At 39.4% G+C, this 12,096-nt stretch overlaps 1 long non-coding RNA gene across 1 annotated transcript in view; it reads right to left on the reverse strand.

The window, feature by feature from the left end:
• Nucleotides 1-12,096, reverse strand: part of LOC134737343 (uncharacterized) — a 36,942-nt gene that overhangs the window by 4,001 nt on the left and 20,845 nt on the right. The window contains exon 4 of the long non-coding RNA XR_010122171.1: nt 6,851-6,892. This is a non-coding gene — a long non-coding RNA (uncharacterized lncRNA). The remainder of the gene's footprint in view (nt 1-6,850; nt 6,893-12,096) is intronic.

Genomic DNA, 12,096 nt, shown 5'->3' on the forward strand with positions numbered 1-12,096 from the left:
AAAGGACCTTGTTTTCAGGCCTCACCTGGAACACTGCCCTGAGGTACCTATCTTAAGGAGGAAGGTAGAGGCAGCTCCAGCTCACTTTCCCCTTCACATGCTATGAATTTTTTATGAATTCTCTCCTCCCATCTTCAGCCTCTGTTCCTGTGTTTACTAATTTGAAGTGTCGCCACTAGTCAACAGGCTATTGAGGGACCCCTGGTCCTTTTGTTCATTCTTTCTTTTCAATGAGCATTTCCTAGTAGTCAGATGACACTTCAACAATTAACACAGGAAGAAAGCAAAAAAAAAAAAAAAATGTGGGGAGGATGAGAGATGGGTGGGATGAATATTATGTGAGGAAACAAGAAATATCTCTCCCCATGTTTGGGAAATACTTCAATACTGATATGCCTATTTGGTGATGAGAAACAGACACAATGTGACTTATTAAAAAATAACTGAGGCAGAGCTTGCAGTGAGCCGAGATTGCGCCACTGCACTCCAGCCCGGGCGACAGAGCGAGACTCTGTCTCAAAAAAAAAAAAAATAAAAAAAAAAAAATAACTGAGCAGGCTTAGCTTCAGATCCAGCAGTCCTGGACTCCCATACTACCCATTCCCTCTGAGGTTCCTGAGGGTGTGCAAAACTACCAGGTGCATCTTCAGTAGGAACTCTCAGAGGACATAGGGGCTATATTTATCTTAGGAGTTTTTATACACTATTCCTAATGCTAGGAGGACTGGGCCGTACATCTGTGTTACTGACAGTATAACTACCTCTTGAGTTCCCTCTTTTTTCAGGAAACATGGTTATTAGCATTTTTGCATAATATCAAAGCATATTAACTTTGATAGTTACATATAGAGATGAATATACAAGGAATCAAGGGAAGATTGCTGATGTAAAGACATGAACACAGTCTTTTTAAAGCATATGCACTGATTTTTTATTTTTCACAGAAAAATAATAGATTATACAAAAGGCCCTGAACCTATAAAAGTCAAATGATGAATTTCTTCCCATGGCAAGGCAGAGGTGGTATTTGTAGTCCTGCAAGCAGCCGAATGGAGATAATTTAGGTTCTGTTGGCTTTTCTGGCTGAAAGCTCCAGTTCCAATAGATAGGGAATCCCCTGAATCAATTCTAAAATGGACTGACTGGGAAATTGACTGAATATCTTTTCAGGACTAGAAGGTAAGGGTTATGAAAGTGTTTTGAACTGAAAACTGCAAAAGTTAAAGCTTTTTTTGTAAATTTAACTGTTGAGGATTGTTTCAGGAACTCTGCTTAAATGTTTTGAAAAGATGTTCAAGGTGAGGCTGAACTTTTTTACCATTTGTCAGTGAATTTCATTAAAAATATGTTATATGTTAGATGTTGCTGGCATGCCACTGTTGAGAAAACTAAAGACGTTTATTTCATGGAGTAGGCAGAATGGCATCCATTTATCCTAAGCCTCCAATGTGGGCTAAAGACTGATAGCTTAAAAGGGTGGATGTTAAAATTTCTTCTTCTTGCCAAGGGCAGCTACGCAGAATAGAAATGTGATGGCAATTGGAGGGATATTCATCAGATTCAATTTCACTAGAAATTTCCCTGTATCAAAATCATCTTGAATAATACAGAAGGTGCAGCAAAATGTACTAAATCATTGTTTGCTTTGAAAAGGATTTTGAATCTAAAACAGAAAGTAGTTATGCCAGTATGATTTTAACCAATTAACCACAGGAGAGTTTAAATGTAACCCAATTTTTACCATTTTGAATGGACTTTTTGTTCCCTGTTTGTATAATTCTATCCCAATTCATCTGAATTATATTGTAGTCACTTCCTGTTCTGTGGTTTTTCTGGTTCTTCCGAAGACATTAGAAATCAAGCACCAAAGTTTCTGTGAAGGTTTCTTTATGATTAGTTTCTTTCCTTTTAACACCTAGATGGCCTTTTCCCTACCACTAAACAAGGGGCATTTCATATATTAGGATTTAATTGAGGTGATAGTATTTAATTCTACATATTTCTAAAAGAAAGTGTATATACAAGTCAACTTGACTCCACTGAAAATATTTTTCTGTAATGAAAATGTGGATAGAAAATTGAGCAGTCTATATTTTCAGTGTTTTGAGTACTTCAAGTTGATGGTACAAATTGTGTTTTCAACTTTGCTTAAAACAAACTAAGACAGATTTCTGATGTTTTAATCAATTTAACTAATAGAGAATTACTATTTTTCTATTTTCTGGTACATATTAATAAAGAAAGAGCTGTGTATCATTAACCAATGATCAGGTTTTATAAACGAGCTTTTACCTTCTCTCCTTCTCCCATATTCATATGGGAACAGGGTGTCTAAGATTGTGCTTTGGATTGCTTATTGGTTTTTGCAAACAGGTGTCTTATTAAGGATTTTGAAAGGCGACCTTCCGTCACACATCTCCTTGACCACCCATTTATTAAAGGAGTACATGGAAAGGTTCTGCTTCTGCAAAAACAGCTGGCCAAGGTTCTCCAAGACCAGAAGCATCAAAATCCTGTTGCTAAAACCAGGTACTGTACTCTCTTTCTTCTTTCTCCCTGTGGTTGTTTATAAAAATGTCACGTCATGTGTTTTGATTTGCCCAGCATTACTGGTAGTTATCACATTCCTGCATTTTTAAGCGTTTTATTTACATGACATTAAGTACTCCATGCCCAGTGGATGAGAGCAGGTGAGCTTCAGAAACAAACTGCCCATTTGTGCTCTTACGGCCAATTTCTCTCAAGTGGCTGAAATCTTACTCTGCCCTGGTGTTCAGTTAGCTCTAGTTAAAAAATCAACAAATATATATATTTACATTTAACAGAAATTTGGATTTTTTTTTTTTACTAATAGCAACCGTGGCTGACATTGTGTGAAACACCTTTACTTGGCCATTGTAGACTGAAGAGCAGTAATATCGGCTGTAAAGTGATTTTGGAACGATTATGAGCTAAACACTGGAGGCTGTTTCTCTAATGTGCTCTGAGACCATTTTCTCTTTAGTTTCAAACTCCTTAGAGTCGATTTAGTATTTTTAAGTAACAGTTTTCAGGTATTGCTTATGCTGTCTAAAGTAACTGTGATTCCTACCCTACCTCATCCTCTTTTTTTTTTAGAAGGTAGATTTTTATACAAATGTTTATTTTCAGGGGCAAGTGCTATTTAAACGGTATTCCCTGGTGAATCTCTAAGAAATAGATCTTCGATTTCTGTCCAGAGGGTGGCAGAATTTCTCTTTAAAAAAAATTAAATGCAAATAAACCTGCTTCTTATGCTCAGCAATTATTTGGTTTTATGAAACCATCTAGGATGTAGATAAGCTCCAGTCCATTATTATTAAAAGAACATTCAAAGTACTGGAAGTGAAGAAAATAAAATATCATAAGTTACAAGTTCTGAAAATATTCATGTATTCTACAGAAAACTTTACTAATCAAAAAGCCAAACATTGGCATCAGAACTTTTGGAGCTGGAGGTGTAGTTTCAAGGTGACTATATTTTGCTGTGTTTTCGCCACCAGGTTCCCTTTTGGATAGCTCAGAATGAATTTTTTTTCCTGCTTGTTTCCTTTTTCCACTGCCTTTTCTGTTTCTACGGCCTCCCTACAGAGTAGAGAAATGCAGAGAAATTCTTGTGACTTGGGGTCTTTTTGAAGCGGTAGGAACTTGTGCTTAAGCCCCAGGGAGCTGAAATCTCTTTTCTCCCTTGTTTTGGTTCCTATACACCAGCTAACACCCCTACGACCCAGCTACACACACACACAGCACCACCACCACCAAAAATGAAGACGAAGTAAAAGAAAATACAAACCAAGCAAAAAACAAACCCAACATTTAAAGGGTATGAGTCAAATTCAACATCTCTTCCTTGTCTACCTGTTCTGGGATTTGCCACGGAATGATTTCTAAGACTTAATTTGCCAAGTTATCTGGATTTTCTCATTGGCCTGACTTTGCCTATCCAGATCTACGCTCTCTCTCTCTGCCTTTTTTTTTTTTTTTTCAAAAAGAAAAAGAACAGGCCAGGTGCGGTGGCTCACACCTGTAATCCCAGCACTTTGGGAGGCCGAGGTGGACAAATCACAAGGTCAGGAGTTTGAGAACAGCCTGGCCAACATGGTAAAACCCTGTCTCTACTACAAATACAGAAAATTAGCTGGGCGTAGTGGCAGGTGCCTGTAATCCCAGCTGCTCGGGAGGCTGAGGCAGGAGAATCGCTTGAACCTGGGAGGCGGAGGTTGCAGTGAGCTGAGATTGCGCCACTGCGCTCCAGCCTGGGCGACAGAGTGAGACACTGTCTAAAAAAAAAAAAAAAACCCAAAACCCTTCTTCTTTTACCATAGAAAATTGCAACACCACCCTCTCTCATCCCCTTTCTCTAATTTCTCTTTATCTTTGTTAACTCCTTTGATGTCAGAAGCCTCATGTGGTGGCAAAGGCTTCTCACAGGGTCTTTGTAATCTTGAGTTTCACTCAGTGGTTTGTGTTTCTTTGAACTATCATTAAAAAAAAATACAACCTCACAAAAGGTATCAACATTTTAAACAGTCACTTCCTTAGGATGTAGGAAAATTAATTCCAAAGGAAACACAGTGCACGTAATTGACACTTAACCTGCCACCTCTCTTATACGATTACTTCCTCTTAGCAACTGGCAAGGAGCTGGCTACATAGATGTTTTTCAGCCCACCAGGAAAAACTCTCAAATATCATTCCATGCTGATAAGTCAATATATTTAAAGCTGTGGTTTTTCAAGTTAAAGCAGAAAAAAAAAAAAAAAAAACAGAAAAATTGAGGTGAGTATATAGATGACTGGGGCCAAATTACCCACTCATCATTTTTCTACACAGTTATGGCCACCTGGAGGCAGTGCAATGTGGTGGTTAAAACCACTGGCTTGGCGGGGTGTGGTGGCTCACACCTGTAATCCCAGCACGTTGGGAGGCTGAGATAGGAGGATCACTTGAGCCCAGGAGTTTGAGACCAGGCTGGTCACTATAGCAAGACCTCATCTCTACTAAAAAAAAATTAAATAAATAATAAAAAATAAAAGAAAAATTAGCCGTGCATGGTGGCACATGCCTGTAGTCCCCGGAGGCTGACATGGGAGGATCACTTGAGCCCAGGAGTTTGAGGCTGCAGCAAACTGTGATTGCACCACTGCACTCCAGCCTGGGCAACAGAGTGAGACCCTGTCTTAAAAAAAAAACAAAGAAAGAAAGAAAAAAATCTATTGTTCTGCCAGGTTTGGATCTCAGGCCAGCCACTAACTGGATAAGTTTTTAATCTTTCTCTTCCAAAGTTTCTTCTATAAAATGGGGGTTATTTGGAGGGTTAAGTGAGTCAATACATGCAAAATGCTTAGAATAGTGCAACCTCCATAAATGTTGGTAGTAGTAGAAGTAGTGTACAAGGTCTACTTAATTCTGAGTCTTTCATTTCTTTTTAACACTAACTACCTCTTGCCCATAATCTATGCAAATTCATCTTTTTACTTATTGTAAAAGATCATGAAAATAAACACTACTGAGGTACTGAATGTTAAAAATGACCCATTTTATCTCTTATTCAACATCTAATTTATTCATTCAAGAGGCATTTATACGTGTGTATGTGTCAGGCCCTATGCTGAACAGAGGGACTACAAAGGCAAATCAGATGCAGTTCCTGATAAAGAGCTAATAGTCTGGCGTGTGATAGAGACAAGAATCAGGTGAGAACAGCTCAACATGAAAAGTACCTAGATAAAGGAATGCCTGGGATACCTCCCAGAGCACCTGGGAAAGACACCTAAGTCAATCCGGGGTTGGGATGGTAGGGGAAGATGCCCTGGAGCTGCTGGGTAGATGATCCTTGAACTGTCCTGAAGAACAAAGATAGTCAAGGAAAGGGGGTTATTTGGGGTAGAGGGGAAAGAATGAGCAATGAGGAAAGGGCAAGGCACAAGGGCTAGAGAGAGCTTGGGGAATCTGGTGAACAGTTAGTTGACATGGCAGGAGCTTGGCATGGGGTAGGTGGGAGAGAGAGACAAGGTAGAGAGAAGCCAGGTCATAGTGGGCCTAAGGAGCTTGAATTTGTTTCTTAGGCGCTAGGGAGCCATTGAAGAATTCCAGAAAGTTGTTCTGATTGCAGTATGGAGAATGAAGCAGGGCAAGGCTGCAGCCAGGGAGACTAGTGAGCAGATCACAGTAATTACAAATGGCAGCAGATATTAAAATAATGGTATTGTCAGGACTTAGTGGTGGATTGATTGAGGGAGATTAGGGAAACAGAGAAGTATGTTGGGGCCTACCCAAACTGGGCTGCCTCCCTGGCCTGGTTCACAATGGAATCATGTAGAAATTGCAAGACACATCTTCATAGTCTATCAAATGCAATGCCAAGTACTTCCAGGTATTACACAAAGCTTCCAGCTTTCTGCCCAAAAGAGAGTTCTTCAATGGTCTAAGCAGTCCTGGGCCCTCCAGCTGTAGCAACTCTTTTGGATTTGAGAGCTGATACAGAGTAATGAAACCTATAACCTACAGGGAAAACTTTCTTACCATTCCTGCAAAGGTAAGGAATGTTCTGTCCACTTTAGTACTTTTCCTAGGGGAGAGAGAAGTTGGTAGTTTCAGCCGGGCTGCAGGGAAGAATGCAAGCTCTTAAAGGATGGGGGAACACTTGGACGGGTAAAGGGGAAGGATATATTTAGAGAGGGAGACAATGAAGACAGAAGAGAGAGGAAGCAATGGAGGAAGCAAGAGGGAGTGGGTCAGGGGCCTAAGAGGAAGGTTGACTTTAGAAAGAGAGAAACTCTAAGTTGGGAAAGACACAGAAAGGTTAGATAAAAGTACTCAGAAAACTTACGTGAGGAGAGGAGGCACTGTGAGGAAATTCATGTTGAATGGCCTTTAAAAAAAAAAAAAAAAACTTAGCAAGGTTTCAGAGTTGGGAGTGGATTGTGGACTCCAGGGAAGCGTTAAATCTTTGAGATAGTCACTATGAGGAATATGATAAAGGTTCAATTAAAGATCGACATCATGATTGCTTAATAGCATAGAAAACCCAGGTGGAATGTAACTGAATAGCATCCTATTGTAGTGAAGTTAATCAGTGTCTAAGATAATGCATGTAGAGCATTCAGGACAGCACTTGGCACTAGAAACTCTCAGAAAATGCACCATCACCACTGCCGCCTTTCTCATCTGTCATCTTGATTAACTCTTAGCAGCAAGGAGTTAGGAGTAGAGAAAGCAGACGTTATGATCTTCTTCAGGCTGGAGACTGACTTCAGTGGACATGATGAGTGGGCAAGGAAGCAAGGGAATCGAGGTTAGTAGAAGAGTGGCCTTGGGATCTTCAGGGGTAGGGAAGAAAGTGACATCAGACTGGCTTATTGACTTTGAGGCTGATCTAGTCCCTGGACTGGCTATTACAACAAAGATGAAGAGCAGATTCAGTGAGGGGATGATGAGAAAAGGGATTGTAGAACTGAGATCCTAGGAACTTTTGATAGATAATTATGAACTAGGGATAGCTGAGCTTGTGGGCAACTTCAGTGGAATAGAAAGAAATGTTTTTTAAGTGTTGACAAGTTGAGGAACTCTTAGATCAGAATGTGGGAAGAGTTAACAAAGTGATTGGTGGGACATGGGAAAACCAAAGACTGATATCAGGGGAAGAGGTAGAGAGAAATGAAAATTGGGGATCATGTGCCGAAAAGGATGATATCAGAGTGTGATGTGAACTTTTAAAAAGGGAGAGACTGGTTAGGGAGAGCAATGGTTGGGAAAAGACAGAGGGGAGCAGGGAGAATACACAGTTTCCCTACTCCGTCACAGTGAGGGCGTGGAAGGTAGTGCTGGGACAAGAGTATTACAGGGAAGTGGTCCATCTCAGTTATGGCACATATTCAAGAGTATTCAAGAGCAAGGCTAAGAATCATGGAGGGCTTGTTCACATAGAGCAGAAGCTGTACTGTGCATGGAGGGCTTGAGATTGTTAGTCCCCTGTCTCACCTCTCCTGGGTCTAACCATTCAGGCTTTTCTGAGTGCTTTTTGGAAAGCCAGGATGTGATTCATCCCTATTTCACTATATATATATATGCATACATACACACATACACACACACACACACACACACACACACACACACACACACACAACAGATACAGATACAGGACAGCAGAGGCACCTGTGGAGAAGTGATATTGTACTATTTGAGATTTGATAGATACCATTACCTGATGCTGATTATAGTGTATGTATGACACCATTGGAATTTAAGTTTTTCCAGTAAATTATAATTTTGCCAATGCATATATTTGATTCAGGTACAATAGAGCAGTTATTAATCCAAGTCTTACTCTTTTAAAGGAGTAAGCCCTAAAGGGCTAAAGAAGCCCTAAAACGATGTGAACAATGGGCTGAAGGTACATTGTTACTTAATCTGTTGGAGGTGTTTTTGAACTATTTGGTCATTTACTTTATATCAGCACCTATTTCCTTGATCTGCAAAAAGACTTCTTCCCCAAACCAGTTTTACAAATCCCTGAATTCATTAGTATCATCTGGTATGTCATCTCACTGTTAAAGTTCAGAGAAGTAGATTGAAACCATGCTTTTTATCATTTTACAAGGGTTATTGGGAGAAGAGTGAAACCACTCTCTGGAATGTGAGTGGAGGCAGGGAAAGGACTCGATTGTCTCTGCCACGACCATGAACTCAAACTTGAACCTCAGTAAAATACAAGATACAGCATACCGTGCCCCTGCAGGTGGCTTGGTACTAGCTGAAACCACAGATGTTAAACCCTAAATGCCAAGGATCTGTTCTAAGTATTACTTGGTAGAAGAATTAAGTTGCTGGGTTTTTTTTTTTTTTCCTGCTCCGTTTAATGGATTGTAATTTTGCCCTTGCAATTTGCCTGAGGCTGATTAAAACAATGACTTCAGCCTTTGATTTCTTTTCAACCTGCAGCAGTGACCTTTAAAAACAGATTTCTCACTATTTAACTGCTGAGTTTTCCCCAGTAATCCTTGCTCACTCTCTTCTTCTTCTACCTTCAAATATGTGCATGCATGCACACACACACATACACAGCACCCCATATTATATACACTAACGGGTTCTTGGGTTCTTATGTAAATGAGTAACTGCAGAAAGATTACTTCATAAAGTGCTGAAGAAGCTTGACACACGGGAGGTTAAAGATCCTTTTATCTTCCTAACAGAAGAAATAAATCTACACCTTGCTATAATTAGTATCTGCTATCTATCTATACCTATATCTGTCTATCTACAAATGAGTAAGTTAGTTAATATTAATTTTATGCTGGTGTTACTGATTCTTGCCACTTAGAAAAGTTGGGTATATCAAATACTGTTTAATATGATTAATGATAAGATGCTGATTTATTGGGATTCTGGCCAAAACTGTGCTTAGATGAAAAATGGGCAGATACTATAATAATTTCCACCCAAACAATTCTCCTATTTTAAAATTTATGCATTGTATTGTTTGAAAGACATAGCCTTAAGTTCAGGGTCAAGATACAGCTCATGTAGTTAAAGGTATCCAGCTGCTATCTCTGTCCATATTTGACTCTCAGTAGAATAATGTCACTCCTCAGTGGTCTGCTATTGTTTTTCTCGTTCGAGGTCCATTATTATGTAGTTATAGTAAAATAAAAGTCCCTCTTTCATTGGCTCTGTTATCAAAAGGTATACTGAATGGAAGTAAAGATTTACAAGAAATATTCAACCTCACTGACCCTGGTGTAGTAACAGTACTCTATTCTCAGTTTTGAGTAATGTTTTCCTTCTTATATGGAATCCATTGAATGTAGTGATAAGGGAGTGATCCCTGAGTTCTCTCTATGGCCATGGAGGCTTTTGTCCTAGATTCTTGAGGACTGACATCTTTGAGCCTGCACCTTTTTCCTTATTCCCTCTGTCTCTCTCTCTCTCTCTTTTTTTTTTTTTTTTTTGCCTCTATCCCCAACAAATTTTACTTCCTTTTCCATCTGGAATCTGGTAACAGTGATAGTCATTCTCCACTTCTTGCAGTTCCACTCTTGGATGGGGGAGAGGGTTCTTATCCTGGGTGTGGAGGAGCAGAGGCAGAGGTGACCTTCACAATGGTACTGACACAGGGTGACTCTCTTGAAGAAGCCATCAGGCATTTCTCAGTGCAGAGATTAACCTCTCACGAGCATATTGCTTGTTGTTATTATTATTAGGCTGAATTGATAAGCTAGAAGAATTTGTTTCCTTCTCATGTTTGAGTTATGATTTAGAGCACCTTCTTCTATTATTTGTTCTTCATCATAGTTGGGGAGTGAAGGGAAGAGCGTATCCTGTCTCACCTACGTGAAGTTCTTGCAGCCCTGTTTGTACCTACCTACATGGAAGCCTCCACTTCCACAGGCATAATTGGCAGACAGAAAGAGGCTAATTGATCAATGAGTCACTTTGGGGCAAAATATGTTTGTCAACATAGTTCATAGGACTAGCAGCTCAAACAAAGAAGCTAGCAGGCCCAGTGATGGGATATTAGAGAACAATGACACAGAAATGGTTTTAACCATAATGCAGATATAGAGATTAAAGTAGAGCGAAAGCTGCAACACTTCTTTAGGAGTTTATTTCATGAGAATAATTCCTCTAGTATTTGAACCAGTTTGGTGCCCTCTAAAGCTCCTTTCCCACTCATTGGCTGGGCCAAACATTTGAACAAAGACCCCCATCCTCTACCTCGTCTATGCCCACTGTTGTCTTAGGGGAACTCCCAGCCTCTACCTCTGGCTCTGTCTTTCCCATTCTTCAGATTCTATTCTTACGCTGCACCCATTTCCTTGGACTTGATGGTACAGACTTGCCCTCATTCTCACCCAACTTGATCCATGGATTCAGGCACCAGTGTCCCCTTTACCTGATCCCTGAAACCTAAGGCCCGTCCTGCTCTCCACACTCTCCCATCCACTGCCACACCAAAAGCAAACTCCAGGAACCAGTCCAAGCCAAGACTTTCCCTCTAAGCTCCAACTCGCAAACTCTGTTTGTCTGAGAAGCCAGCCTTGGCAGCCAACATACTTACAGACTCATAAAAACAAGTAGGAAATCTAAGAAAAGCAATATAAACTTTACTGGAACTTGAAAACATCTTCTGAGCCATTAAAACTACAGTGCTTTACCACATACTTTTGATTTAGTAGAATGTTTTTTGCCATTTATCCATTCATTTATCTATGTCTCCACTCCTCTGAGCTTTGGAATACTCAATCCAAGTAGCTTTTAGTTGGAGATCTGTAATTTTCACATTAAACGAGGAATTCTTCAGCAAAAATTGATAATAGGTCCTATTCTCAAGCAGGGCACTAGATGGAGCATGTGAATTTAAAGGAAATTAAGATCTATAGTTATTATGACACAAATCACTTAACTCAATAAAATTGAAAAAAATTAAACCAAATTTATTTTTATTAATTTCAACTAAAAATAGAGAAATATAAAACAATGTAATACTTTTTATAAGCTTATGCAAAGTCTAGGATAATGTTTTTAAAGGAGATAAAAATTGAAATAAATAATGCTTTTTCTCTACAATAGACCCTCCAAACCCTACAGCCAGAGGAGGAAAGTTAAGTGGGCAGCAGTTTCCAAAGAACACTAGTTGGGGAAGACAGAAATAGTGCTACACATATATATATTTTTTCTGGTTGAGAAAACGAAGTGGTCTTTATCGGAGTAGAGAAGTCTTGCATCTATATCCACTTCTAGATTGCCTACTTCACTTTTAGGAGAAAATATTTCTAAAGAATTTGATCGCCTGTAAGCAAGGAAAGAGGTCACACGTTGCTACTAATAGCAGTTAAAATTTTTAAAAAGTTATTTTTTGTTAATGCAATATTATTGGGGAAGATTTTTTACAAGAATCAAGCTCAGATTTACAGACAACATCTGCATGATTCTTGGAAGTTATATCTGTGAGACAGATTGGCATAGCATACAATCTGCTTTGGGCTCAGAAGATACCAATTTTGATCCTAGTGATATTGCATTGTGTATATTCACATTGAAAATTAAAACTTTCTACTAGACTGCATCTAT

This window comes from Symphalangus syndactylus, chromosome 8, assembly GCF_028878055.3.
Source record: "Symphalangus syndactylus isolate Jambi chromosome 8, NHGRI_mSymSyn1-v2.1_pri, whole genome shotgun sequence".
Taxonomy (NCBI): domain Eukaryota; kingdom Metazoa; phylum Chordata; class Mammalia; order Primates; family Hylobatidae; genus Symphalangus; species Symphalangus syndactylus.